At 50.6% G+C, this 12,514-nt stretch overlaps 1 long non-coding RNA gene across 3 annotated transcripts in view; it reads left to right on the top strand.

Annotated features, from left to right (window-relative positions):
* The window catches only part of LOC130706942 (uncharacterized), a 78,349-nt gene extending 71,850 nt beyond the window's left edge, over positions 1–6,499 (top strand). For 2 of the 3 annotated variants that reach the window (XR_009006976.1, XR_009006972.1), the window contains one exon: positions 5,521–6,499. This is a non-coding gene — a long non-coding RNA (uncharacterized LOC130706942). The other variant, XR_009006982.1, reaches the window with a different exon arrangement.
* Positions 6,500–12,514: the final 6,015 nt, after the last annotated feature.

Raw genomic sequence — 12,514 nt, 5'->3', positions numbered from 1 at the left:
AACCATTCCGAGGGAGGGCAGAGGCTGCCTTGCTCCGCCAGCTTCCTGTCAGGCAGCAGAGTCAGGCCTCCATGGCTTGGCAGCTTCCACTCTGATTCTTGTGGCCTGGAGGCATGGCTGGTTTTGCTTAGTTTGCCACCTGGCTGCAGTGGACGATTTCACCCCAAGTTAGATGCTGTTTCTGAGGAGAAGTAAGCATGTTTTAAACAGGTTTCATGTTCTGCTCCGAGTTTTTGGTTTGGCTTCCCTCTGGCGTAGAGTGCCCTGGGTGCTGGAGTACGTGTTGGTACCTGTGAGGAGGAATCCATTTCGATGTGGGCATCAAGGTAAACAGCCAAATTCTCTTTATACTTTCAGTGGAGTGGGAAAGAGATGCTTACATTCTCAGGGGAGGAGATCTGGTCAAGGTCTGTCCCAGTCATAACTGCATCCTTGGCTTGGGGAAAAGGGTTCCCTTGCCTCTTTGGGTTTGCCTTGATAGACTTCTCCACGCCCTGGCCTCAGCAGGTTTCTCTTTTTGCTAAGGCCACTGCAGATGTCAAGTCCAATGAAGGCTTTTTAGTCCTAATCTTAAATCATCCCCGTGGCAGCAATGACGCGGTTGACCTCTCTGTCCACCAAGACATTCTCTTCTCCCTCGTCTGCCGGGAGCTCATGCCTTCAGAGTTTTCTCCTGCATCTCAAGTTCCTCCAATTCAGTCTTTTGTTGTCTCTTCTTCTTCCACTTCTCTCCTTGGTGGTGTGCTTTCCTGAGGTTTCATCCCCCGCTCTCTGACTCTGCACCCTTTTCCTGGGCGATCATATGCACACACATGGCTTCAGCCTTACATCTACATCCCCAGCCAGACTTGTTTACTATATTTTAAAGCTCTAGGCTGGCCACTGGCCCCTTCATGGATCCTCTATAAGCATCTACAGCAGTTGCTTTCAACTCTGTGTGCACATTAGAATCATGGCAGCTTAAAAAAAATATACTCTTGGGACTTCCCTGGTGGCGCAGTGGTTAAGAATCCTCCTGCCAATGCAGGGGACAAGTGTTCAATCCCTGGTCCGGGAAGATCCCACATGCCGCGGAGCAACTAAGCCCGTGTGCCTCAACTACTGAGCCTGAGCTCTAGAGCCCGTGAGCCACAACTACTGAGCCCGTGTGCCACAACTACTGAAGCCTGTGCGCCTAGAGCCCATGCTCCACAACAAGACAAGCCACCACAAGGAGAAGCCTGCGCACTGCAATGAAGAGTAGCCCCTGATCTCTGCAACTAGAGAAACCCCACGCGCAGCAACGAAGACCCAACGCAGCCAAAAAAAAAAAAATTATATATATATATATATATATATATATATATATATATATAAGCTTTACCACCTGAACTACTACTGATTCAGTTGATCTGAATGGGACCTGGACATCATTATTTTTAAATCTCCCCAGGGAATTCAAATGAGCAGTCAGAAATTAGGACTCTGAGGCACAAGGCACGTAAAGGTAGACAGCTGGAGTGCTCTGGACAGAAACCCCTTTGCATTCCTACACTAGGCCCTCCTCCAGGAAAATAAATCACAACTCTGGCCCTAGATTTTTCAAATCTTTGTATAGGCATTAACTGATGAATCCATGGCCCCATTGGGAATCAAAATTGATCCTCGGGCTAGACATGAAAAAACTGAGGCTGAGAGAAAAGACTGATTCAGAAGACTAGTTCTCCACCCCTTTCCCAGCACAAAACCTCCTCTGACCCTGCTTGAATTCCGGGGCTGGTTTAGAGTGTTTTTAAGGCCTCAAGCTCAGTTGTTTCCCATTCAGTCAAGTGCTTCCCACTTCTCCCAATGCCCTGAGGTTCTCTGACTGTAGAATGACCAACAAGACATGAACAGAGGGGCTGACAGGAGATGTATTTCTAGGAGCAGTATTAGAAGCCACTAGAGGAGTCAGACTAACCCTGAGCCTCATTCAGTTTCTCTAACTACCAAAATGGAGGCAATTCCTACTTTCAGAGACATGTGAAAAGCAAGCAAGAGATAAATGAAGATGCTAAAATATTATCATTTATATTCTAATTTAATCCAGAATTGAGTTTATTCACACAGGGCCTTAAATAACTATCACGTGTGTGCTCAGGAAACAACTTTAGAGATAATCCCATCCAACCGCTTCGTTTTCACAGGCCAAGAAACTGAGGCCCAGCAGTTAAGAGGCTTGCCCAAGATAACACTGCCAGCCGCATATCAGGTTTCCTCGTTCAATGTGCATTTCACTCCAGACTTCCCTAGGGATCTATGCCACACCCATGCGGCTGGGCCTGACCTTCACGTATCACCTTTCCAAACAGAGCGCCCTATCTGGGGCCCAGGGCCATTTGGTGACCTACCTTTTCCAAAGAGAACCAAAGCTGTTCTTGTCCCCTTCTCCCCATCCTGCTTCCCTCTCTACTTAAGACCCTGAATGTAGGTGGTCTGAGGTTCTCTTCCTAAAGCTTCAAAATGTCCATGGTCTTCCTACCTCTGCCTGCTGTCACCTTAGGGCATCTCCCTAGTGGGGTAAAATTTGGGGGTGGAGGGAGTTGTTAAAACTAGAAGAGACTTGGCCAGAGAGGGTACCTGTTCTCTAGCACCAGAGAAACCTCTGTTTGACCCTGGGCTGACCTTGGACAAAATATGAATCCTCTTTAAGCCTTCAGCTTTCTCACCTATGAAATGGACATCATAATGAGATGGGGTTTTATGAGAATTAAATGAGACAATTTCCCTAAAGCAATGGTTCTCATATATGACTTCACATTGGAACTACCTGAGGAGCTTAAACACACACACACACACACACACACACCACACACACACACTGATGGCTGGGTAATAACCCTAGAAATTGTGATTTAGTTGCTCCAGGCATCTGGATTTTTTAATTCCCTCAAGCAGTTTTAACTGTGCAGCCAAGATGGAAAGCATGGCTATAAAGAGCTCAGCATAGCACTTGGGCAAGTGATTAGCTAGTTCATTCATTCATTCACTTCTCATATGAGTAAGATAATGTTGACGACTCAAAGCTCCCTTCCCTACTGGAACCTCACAGGCCCTTGAAGGACCTTCTTCCTTTTGAATGATCTGGGGAGGGTTTTCTTCCCTTTCCCCAACCTCAGTTCTGCCCAGGGCTCCCTGAGTCTTCAGAAACACTGGACTGTTGACTTCCACTTCTGAGAGGTCAGTGGAAGTGAAGGGCTTCCTGATCACAGGTGACTGTCCCCAGACCCATTCCGAGTACCTCCTGGCTGTGTCTGTCGAGCAAGATTGTTTAACCTCTTGGTGCCTTCCTTGTATAAAAGGAAGCATTTTGGGCATTGTGCTTTAGTGGCTAGGACAGAGTGTCTTCTGCAAGTGGGATGATAACTTCTGCCTTGAAAATTATTAGCTATGAGGAGGAAATAAGGAAGGGGCCATGTGCAAAGAGCTTCGAGACAGGCCAGGCCTGCAGGCTGCCCCAATAATCGGGAACAGTGGTCTCAGACCGTTGTCTCCACGGTGCAGATTTGCAGGTCGCTGCTGATACCACTTTGCAGACAGGGGGAAGCTAGGGAAGGCGGAGGCCACTCTCCCGGCTGGTTTTACCAGCACGTCGCAGACACAATCTCGAAACCTCCTCCTCCTGGCCAATTTTTAGGACCTTTCCACACCCTAGTCCACCTCTCAACTGCGCTCTGACTTGAGTTCCAGTTCGCGGCGCGGAGGAAGCGTACAGCACAGAATTGAGCCTGGGCGCTGACCCGCGTGGCCTGCCTGGGGTGCGCGCGGCGCGTCCGCGGGAGCGCACTCCTAAGGCAGCCCGAAGCCAGCGTTCCCGGCAGGGCGCGCGGGTCAGCCGCCGGCCGGGCCCTCTCCCTGCCTCTATCAATCTAGAAGGCCGGATCCCCGAGGCCGCAGGGGTCTCGTGCTCCGGAGGGTCGCGCCGGGGTCCCAGGCAGACGGCCCCTCCTTGAGGTTCCTACGAAGTGTCTGAGAAAACAAACTGTTGCCCAGGCCGCAGGGGAGCTGGTGGCGGAGGAAATAGCTCAATGCCTGGCGGGCCACACCACCCTTGGCGCTGGCTCCAGGCGGAGCACAAGGTTCTTGGCCGCGACCCCGCTGTGCACCCCCGAGCGCCAGTCACCGCCCTCCGCGCATTGCTGGTGGCTCCGTGGGTGGGGCGACGCACCACAGTACCCGCTCACTACCACCCGCTGGAACCTCAGATAAGCTTCAGTTTCTCCCAGCCCGTCACTCCTTTTCAGGTGGCATAGTGTCAAGGGCCAAAATTTCAAAGTCTGGGTTCCAATCCCTGCCTTGCCATTTATGGGCATGTGACCCAGGGCAGATGACTTGATTTCTGCCTCAATTTCTCATCTGTAAAATGGGCATGATAAGATGCCCACCCATGTCGAGTGTTGTGAGGAATAAATGAATGTAAAATACCATAATAAACACTGTATAAGTATTCGACATTGTTAATAAAGTAGGGATTATAATATTCACCTTGCAGCGTTGCTATGTTTAATGAGATAACGTAGGTAAATTGCCTGTATTAAGTGGGCGGCGGATAAAGAATATTTATTAGTATTACCATTACTCCCGGGAAATCAGATTTCTTTCTTCTTCTTTTTTTTAATCTTGGCCTCCTCACGTGCACGTGTGCGAATTGGGGCTTCAGGCTCAACATAAAATGGCCCCTGAATTCGTGCCCAGTTGTAATTTCCTTGGCGGTTTGGAAAGGTGCTCTTCCACGTTGCCAGGCTAGCGCCGTGCTTTTGTTTGCAATAGGGCAGTGAGTAAATCATATCCTGGGCTTAGCAAAGCAAGAAATAAACACATTCACAGTAGGACTCTTCAGATGGACTATTTTATTCCTCTTTTGTATTTGTTCTTGGTCGTTGATGGTCCTCTGCAGACTAATGCAATGCTGATGCGTCTTAACATTAATGGTTCCGAGCTGAAGACAGCCGTTAGCCTCACGCCGTCGGGGCCGCCTGGGCAGGGTTGGGAACCACCATGAAGCCCAAGCGAGGGCAAGGAAAGATTCTTCTTGTCACTTTCTCCCGCTCTCGTCCAATACCTCGCATCTGAGTTCCTGGGGAAACATTTTTTCCGGGTTGCTAGTGAATTTAAATACCGCTGCTTCCGCGATTATAATTTTCTCTCGAGCAAAAAGCGGGAGTGCCCTGCTGCGCCGGGTACCGCTTTTTGCCGCCGTTGGGAGCATTTAACCCCTTTATATATAACACTTGGCTGCGCCAGGCAAATCGCCTCACCCAGGACACCTGCTGTGGAATATTAAAGGAGAGCAGAGGCTGTCTTTGGCCGGAATGTTGGTGGTGGCAGTATCCTAAAAATCAGCCTTGATGGCTGCTGAGGCCCAAATCAGGGACTGTACTCCTCTTCTCTACCCACGGTGCTGGTGGCCTGGCAAAGCACAGGCGGTAAAGTAGGTGCCACTGAAAAAAGATAACCACCAGCCTCTTCCCGGGCAGTTCATTTGAGGATTTCTGTCACTAGGGTGCTTCCACATGAATTTGGACTCCTTGCCCCGGCCCAGAACCCTCCCGTGCAGCGCCCCCCAACAGAATTTTAAGAAGAGGAGGGCCAGCGCCCCGGGCTGGGTAGAAGCTCTGGGGTAGCCGAGGAGCGAGAGACGCGAATGCGTGGGCTCTGGATGCTGCCAAGTTTCTACCTTTTAAAGGAAGAACCAAGCGCCGACCCTCGGCCTCACCAGAATGACAAACGCAAAAACAAAATTTAGCGGCGGAGCAGCTATCAGGAAAGGGGCTCCGGGGCGAGGAGGCGAATGTGAGCCCGAGTGCGCCCCGGGGACCCGACACGCCCGGGGATGTTCGCCGGCGCGCTCGCGTGCCCCCTCCACAGACGCGCTGTTGTTTATAAACTCTTTTCGGACATCAGGGCAGCGACGACGCCGTTCGTGTTGGATGCCTTTTGTCCTGGAAGGGAAGGGCAAACAAACCAGTCTTTGGCAACGCTCAACCTCCCTGTGGCATTCCGATTCACGACGGTTTTCAATGTAAATGCATTTCGTAACCTCCAAAGCAACGACTCTGTTTATTTGTTTTGGTGTAGGAAGGTTAGCAAAAGCGCTGGTGCCGTCCTTCGCGCTTCTCTTTGATTCTGTCTCAGATTTACGGGTTTTTACTCGGCGACACGGCCCGGGCCGTCCGCCTGCCCTCCCTTGGACCCGGCAAAGCGAACCCCAGGCCCCGGTCCCCGCTGCAGCTCAGAGGAAGGCGATTGCAGAACTTATCAACCCCCTCCCCAGGACCTCGGATTTCATCTCTTTCTTTTCCCCCTGCATGTTCAGTTTGTTTTCTCAAGACCTAAGCAATTTTTAATGTACTCTATACTTCCCGCTTAATCCTCATCGTTTATTGTATAATTATAGTTTCAAAGTGATTATGTAATTAAAATCATGTTTCGTTGCAGCAGGACTTCAAAAGGGCGGCAGACCCCCGCTCTGGCATTATTTTCTGGTGATGTAATAATTTCCCTGTGATATTTAAAATAAACACATTAGTTCAAGAATTCTAAACATGTCTCAAAGTATATAGTAGACTTGATTGGCACGAGGCTGGGTTGTAAAGAAATGGTAAAACCTATCACTAGTTTAATATATTTCTATGCTCCCATGCAGGGTAAATTATAGGATAATGGGGCTCAGGCGATGGTAAGCTCTGTTTATATAATCCATTTCTTCACACGAGTTCCCATTGCTTTCCCTTCCCTTTGCTGTATGTGGTGGTTCTCTGATCCCCTGACCTCAGCCATGTGTTTTCACTTTTTCTTCTGATCTCAATTCCATGACCAGCGGGGAATAAAATACAAATTGAATAGTAACCATTCACAGGCCGCTCTTTTCAAACTGTTGTTAAAACCTCTTTGTCTTGTCTAGCGGTTGATAGATAAATGTGTTGTATTTCTCCCGATTTCCCCCCTCCTTTTTTTTTTTTTTCTCCTGCAAAGGAAAAAAATAACCCTCCTCAGCCCAATTATGCTCTTTAAAAATAAAACCCACACCTCCTTTCAACCCCTCTCCTGCGCTTCCCTCTCTCCCCGGCCGGCCCATTGGTTCCGCGGCGGTGGGAGATGCGGTGGATTCACCACGTGGAATAAAGAATCGGCGGGAGCCGAGCTCCGCTGGGGGAAGACACGGTGCCCCCGTGTGAGGTCCGCGCCATTGTGCCGCGGCCTGAAGGTTCATTTAGCATCGAACCTGTATCTCCTCTGATGTCTTAGCGGAGCGCCCAGCATTGGCTCCGAAGTTGGGGGCCGCTGCTCCTAGAAAGCGGAGGGAGGGAGGGTGTGAAGGAGCCTGGGAGAAGGAAGTTAGAGTGAAACATTCCTCCTTCGCCCGCCTTTTTCTCTTTATGGTTAGACCTCTTTGAAGGCGAAGTGGACAAGAGGCCCAGGTTTTACAGCTTTTCTCCCCAAGGAGAAACACAATGGCTCCTGATTTCTGGGCCTTGCCTTTCCCAGATCTCTCTTCCTTCTACCTCCTCTGCTTCTTTTCGGGAACGTAAAGGCAAAAGAAAATAATTGCCGAAACTTCCATCCTGCAGCCTGCCCTCCTTTTCATCAGGGCTTCTTCGGGGTCAACGGCGCGGCAGCGTCTTTGTTACGCCACTGCCAGCGCGGGAGGGGGGTGGCGGTGGGGAAGAGAGGGGTGGGAAGGAGAACGTCTGTGGACGCGGGACCCACTACCTCTGCGTCTCCCAACTGCAAAGTGCTCCTCACTGTTTTAAAGCGAGCTGACACACCCTTCCCGGGAGGGGAGAGGGCCACCGCAGGGTGGCTCGCCGCGCCCTGCCCTGGGCGCGCACCTCGCCCTGGGCGCACGGCTCTGCAGCCGGCTGCGGCGCCCGCGCCTCCAGGCCGCTAACGGCGCCCGCCCGGGTAGGGTTTCCCGGCGGTGCAAACCAACCCGCAATCGGCGAGGCGGCTTGACAGCGCTCTTCGCCGTGGGCCCGCGTACCTGTAAGCTGAGCCCCGCTCACATGCTTCACATTAAACCTCCGTGCCCGGTGCCTTTTCTCTTTTTTTCTTCCGAAAGCGTTCTTATAAACTTCCCTTCGTTTATTTAGCCTGGTTTTCATTGCTCCAGTTTTGCATGGGTTGCCTTTGTTTAGTTTATTAACCCACGGGGTTACTTTAACTAAACATTTGGGCTGAATACTTTGGGGTTGAATTTCAACGTTTTCTAACGAAATTACCGAGTTTTTTGAAGCCGCACAGAGAACGCTGTGTTGAGTTTATTAGTCAATTTAACAGACCATAAGGGAGGGGAAAAAAATGAATTTAGGACAGTCCGGGCTCGTACCCACTGGGCGGAAGCACTTCGCGAACCCTTGGGGTTGAGGCTTCACCGGCGCGAACAGCGCGCGGGGACGGTGAGGGCGCGCTCCTCGCTTCAGCGAAGCGCGCACCCGGGGCCCCGGGGCCCCGGGGCCCCCGAGGCCCCGGCCTTCTCCGCCCGCGGGCCCGGTTCCCCGAGGCGCACGCCCGAGCGGGTCTTGCAGCGCCAAGCGCCGGCGCTGACGCTGGGGGACCGGAGAGGGGGCGGAGCTGCGCGACCCCCGCGGGGATCCCGCGCTTTCTCCAGGTTGTCACCCGCCACGTGTTTGTTGGGTGCCAGCGGCGGGAGAGCTCTGCGGGATGATCTAGGGAAAAGGGTTTGTGGTGGAATCTGCCGGAAAGATTGGAGGCGGTGGGCAAACTTCCGAGGTGGGTGGAGAGCAGGCTGGCAGCTCCATCCCCCGGCCGGGGTGAACCCCCAGCCCACTTGGAGACTGGGGGTCTTTGTCCCAAGCCCAAGGAAGACTTGAGGGATCCCGGGGAGTCGGACACACAGACCCACTCTCTGAAAAGCGGCCGTTCCGGGACCGAACCGCGCCATCCCACCGCCTGCTTGGCCTAAGGGAGCAGGAATGGTGAAGAGGGAGATACTGATGCTGCTTCTGGGTCGGTCCAACTAGAGCACTGATAAGGACCCGTTTCCACAGCTTCCTTTCCTAGCCAGCCACCTCCGCCACTTTTCACACACTCTCTCATCCTCCACCAGATTCCGGCACAGTGATGCCCAGTAAGAGGTGGCCTGGCTAAAACGTCCTTGACCCCTAGGCTTTTCAGAGGAAGCTGAGAACTTTGCTGTGTTTCTTTGGTGGCGGTAATGAAGTGGAAGCTAGAACACAGAAAAAAACCTTCAACTAGCTGGGGAGGGATGAGGGGCCCGAGGGAGTGTAACACTGAGATTCCTTAACTGGTTTAGTGGGTTGGTGAGATTCACATGGGTGAAAAGCGGGATTTCTTACTGCAGCATGCAGCCACCAGGGCCCTGGACCCCAACATTTTCAAATTTAATTATTAGAGGTAGTACACACAAGAAGTTCAAAATTCACAGGTACAAAAGGGTATACCACGAAAACCCTCTCATCTCTCTCAGCCTCCCCCATTCCCCTTCCTACAGGTGACCACCACTGTGAGATTCTTGGGAATTGTTCTGGAGAAAACTGCAAGCTTTCGCAAAAGGTCTAGCCACTCCTTTCCTTGCTCTGCTTCCGCCTCCTGGCACTCCCTGTGCACTTGCTGACCATTCAGTGTCTCTAAGAGGGCCATCCCAACCTTAGAGGTTGTTGCTTGTCACCTTCCCTTTCCCTAATCCTGCCCACGCATCCGCCTAGAGTTCCGCTAGCCTGTCAAACTCAGCAGGGTTGGAAGGGATTTGCTTGTGACTTTTCCTTCACACAGAGAAGTCCAGTCATCTCTCCCTGCAGTTCTCCAAGTCCATGCTTTTCCTCTTCTACAGCACGGCTTTGGACTTTTCTTTCCCTTTCCTCTGCTACTACTCCAGGTCCTCTTTGGACCATTGGAACAGCCTGCCAATCAGCCTCCTATTCTTCCATTCCCTTTCCTCCAATCCACCTTGCACTTGCCACATCGATCATCTGAGGCCCACTTTGATGTCCCTTATCTGACCACTAGCCTCTGAGGCTTTCCACTGCCACTAAGTTGCCAGGCTGCAGACTGCTGCTAGGTCAAGAACCCATCAGACCCATTGCAGATGGTCACGTCTCAGCTTGGCTGAATCCCATCTCCTTGGGATGACCTCAGCTCCCCTCTCTCTCCTCCTGCCAGCCCTCTGCTGTAAGCATTTGTCTCACCCTCTTCTCCAGCACCTGATCCCTCAGGCTCTCCTGCCCCTAGACATTTCCTCAAACCTTGTTAACAGCTGGCAGACCCTTGTCCCATCTCCACTGGTCAAAATTCTTCAAGGCCTTGCTCAAAAACTACTCAGTCCCCAGCCATTTGATATCATTTCCTCCCCTGACCCTCAGAGTGATTTGTTTTGACACCACTTATATAGGTGTGTTGAATAATCATTTGGGTGTTTGTGCCATTTCCTCTCCTAGATTTTAAAACAGTACATGCAAAGCAAGCAATAATTTTTTCAGTTAATAACACTTCCCTCACTATTCCTCCTTTCTCTCCCTCCCCACCCCCCAAAAAAGAAGAAAGGAAACTTCAATAAACATTAAAATACTTTTCTCTTTCTTAAATATGAGTTAATATTATCTGTTAGATTATCTTATTGAAGTAAATCTCACTGAGATATGACCAGTGTACAGGATTAACCCCTCTAGAATACACACGCATTTTCAGAGAACTGGTTATTCCACTGAATCTCCACACTGGACAGGGAGGTGGAGTGGGCCACACTGGGCCATTATTTGCAGCAGCAGAACAGTGAGTGGTAACTTAGGGCTCCACTCCTGAAAGGTTGTAGACACCTGGTGAAGATGCTCTCACTTAAGAATGTATAAATATTATAACTGAAGTTCTGGGTTAAGATGACTAGCCAGATTAAATTTCACAGATGGTCCTCCTCATGCTCTCTGCTCTTTAGGGGTAGGAAAGCTGACTGCTGGGAGCAGGAGGAAATCCTCTCCCTGGTCCCCTGCATCTTTTTGGTCACTGGACTGCAGATTCCCATTAGTACAGCTTTACACCTCTAGTCTGGTCTGAGCCAGTGGGGTGCAAGGGAGTGGGGGAAGAAGTTTGAGGCCCCCTTCTCCCCTCCCCGTAGACTCCATCGGGAACCCTGAAATAAAATGCAATAGAGGTAAAACAGTGTTGGCTATGCCCGTGCATCCCAAAGCCCCAATACCTTCCGCTACAGCCAGATTGCCGTCCTTAAGCTCCTTGTAGAGCTGTCACCGGTCTGACCAGTTTTAATGCTTGACAATCCTGCTTTGTATAGAGATTCTATGAAGTATGCCCTTCCTCCACCCCCAACCACTGCGGGGGGCCTGGCGCAGGGTAATTCATTATTCAGCAAGTATTTGCTGCCCACCCATTATTATGCCAAACAAGTAGATGGTGGGGCTACCCTGGTGAACAAGATAGACAAAGGCCTGGCTCTTGTGGGGCTTACCTTCCTATCGTATTTGGGGCTTTAACCCCGTGGCACCCTGTCTCAGCTAATGGGGAGAACACTGAGTTGGGAGCCAGCCTCGGGCCCCTCGAGTCCATCTGTGATCTTTGTGTCCCAGGAATGGTTTGCTCAACCTCACGGATCGGTTTCTCACCTCCAGACTTGGAAAGTTTTGTGAGATTGACCAAATCAATGGGCGTTCAAATCCTCTAAACGTGAAGTATTCACATGTTCGGATCTGGAAGTTTAATTGTGATTATAAAAGGAAATCTGATCGGTTCTGTGTAATAGCAAAAACAGACACACACCCCTCTCTCCCGTTCCCCACCCCCAAGGAAAAAAAAACAAACACCCTGGAAAGAATCTGAAGTTAAAATAAAAAGCAGCTGGCAATAGGCCCATCGTGTGTGTGATGATAATTAGACAAATGTTTTCCAAGTATGGGATGATCTTGTGAAGACAATGGTTGGGAGGGGGAAAAAAAAAAAAGCTTAGGAAATGGAATTTAGTAAAGCAGTGATTTCTGCCTGCCTGCAAAGGGTTTAAGTGGCACAGGATGTCACACGGTCTCCAATTTAGTACCTTTTATTTATTTTTTTCCTGCACCCTGGGAAACATGTCTTCAGCTAAAAGACTGAAGAAAAACTTGAGGCTTTGATTTACAAAAATTAAAGCCATGACTAGGCTTTGGATCAAGGTTGTGTCCCAGGCCTGGAAAGCCTCATCCTTCATTGTCTCAAACCTTTCCTGCCCTGAGGAAAAAGAGTTAAGAGTCTTAAGCTAAAGCAGCTCTTCTGCCATCTGGGGCTCTGACTTGGTTGACCCTCTCCCAAATTATTGTAATCCTGAGTCTGGAATGGATATAGATCTGGTCAGGGTGACGGCAGCTGCCTTCTGCTTCTGGGTGGCTCGGGATCTTCTGGACAGGCCTGGGTGGGGGCCGGGGGACTGTGATGGAGGGAAAGCAGGTACCATCAGTAACCTGGCCGGCTCTGTGCAAAACTGAGGCCTTTCTTTCTCTATGCCCATCCCCCAAGCAAATTTTACTCTTTAGAA

Source organism: Balaenoptera acutorostrata, chromosome 2 (genome assembly GCF_949987535.1).
Source record: "Balaenoptera acutorostrata chromosome 2, mBalAcu1.1, whole genome shotgun sequence".
In the NCBI taxonomy this organism is placed as follows: domain Eukaryota; kingdom Metazoa; phylum Chordata; class Mammalia; order Artiodactyla; family Balaenopteridae; genus Balaenoptera; species Balaenoptera acutorostrata.
This window is presented reverse-complemented; position numbering and strand designations above follow the sequence as displayed.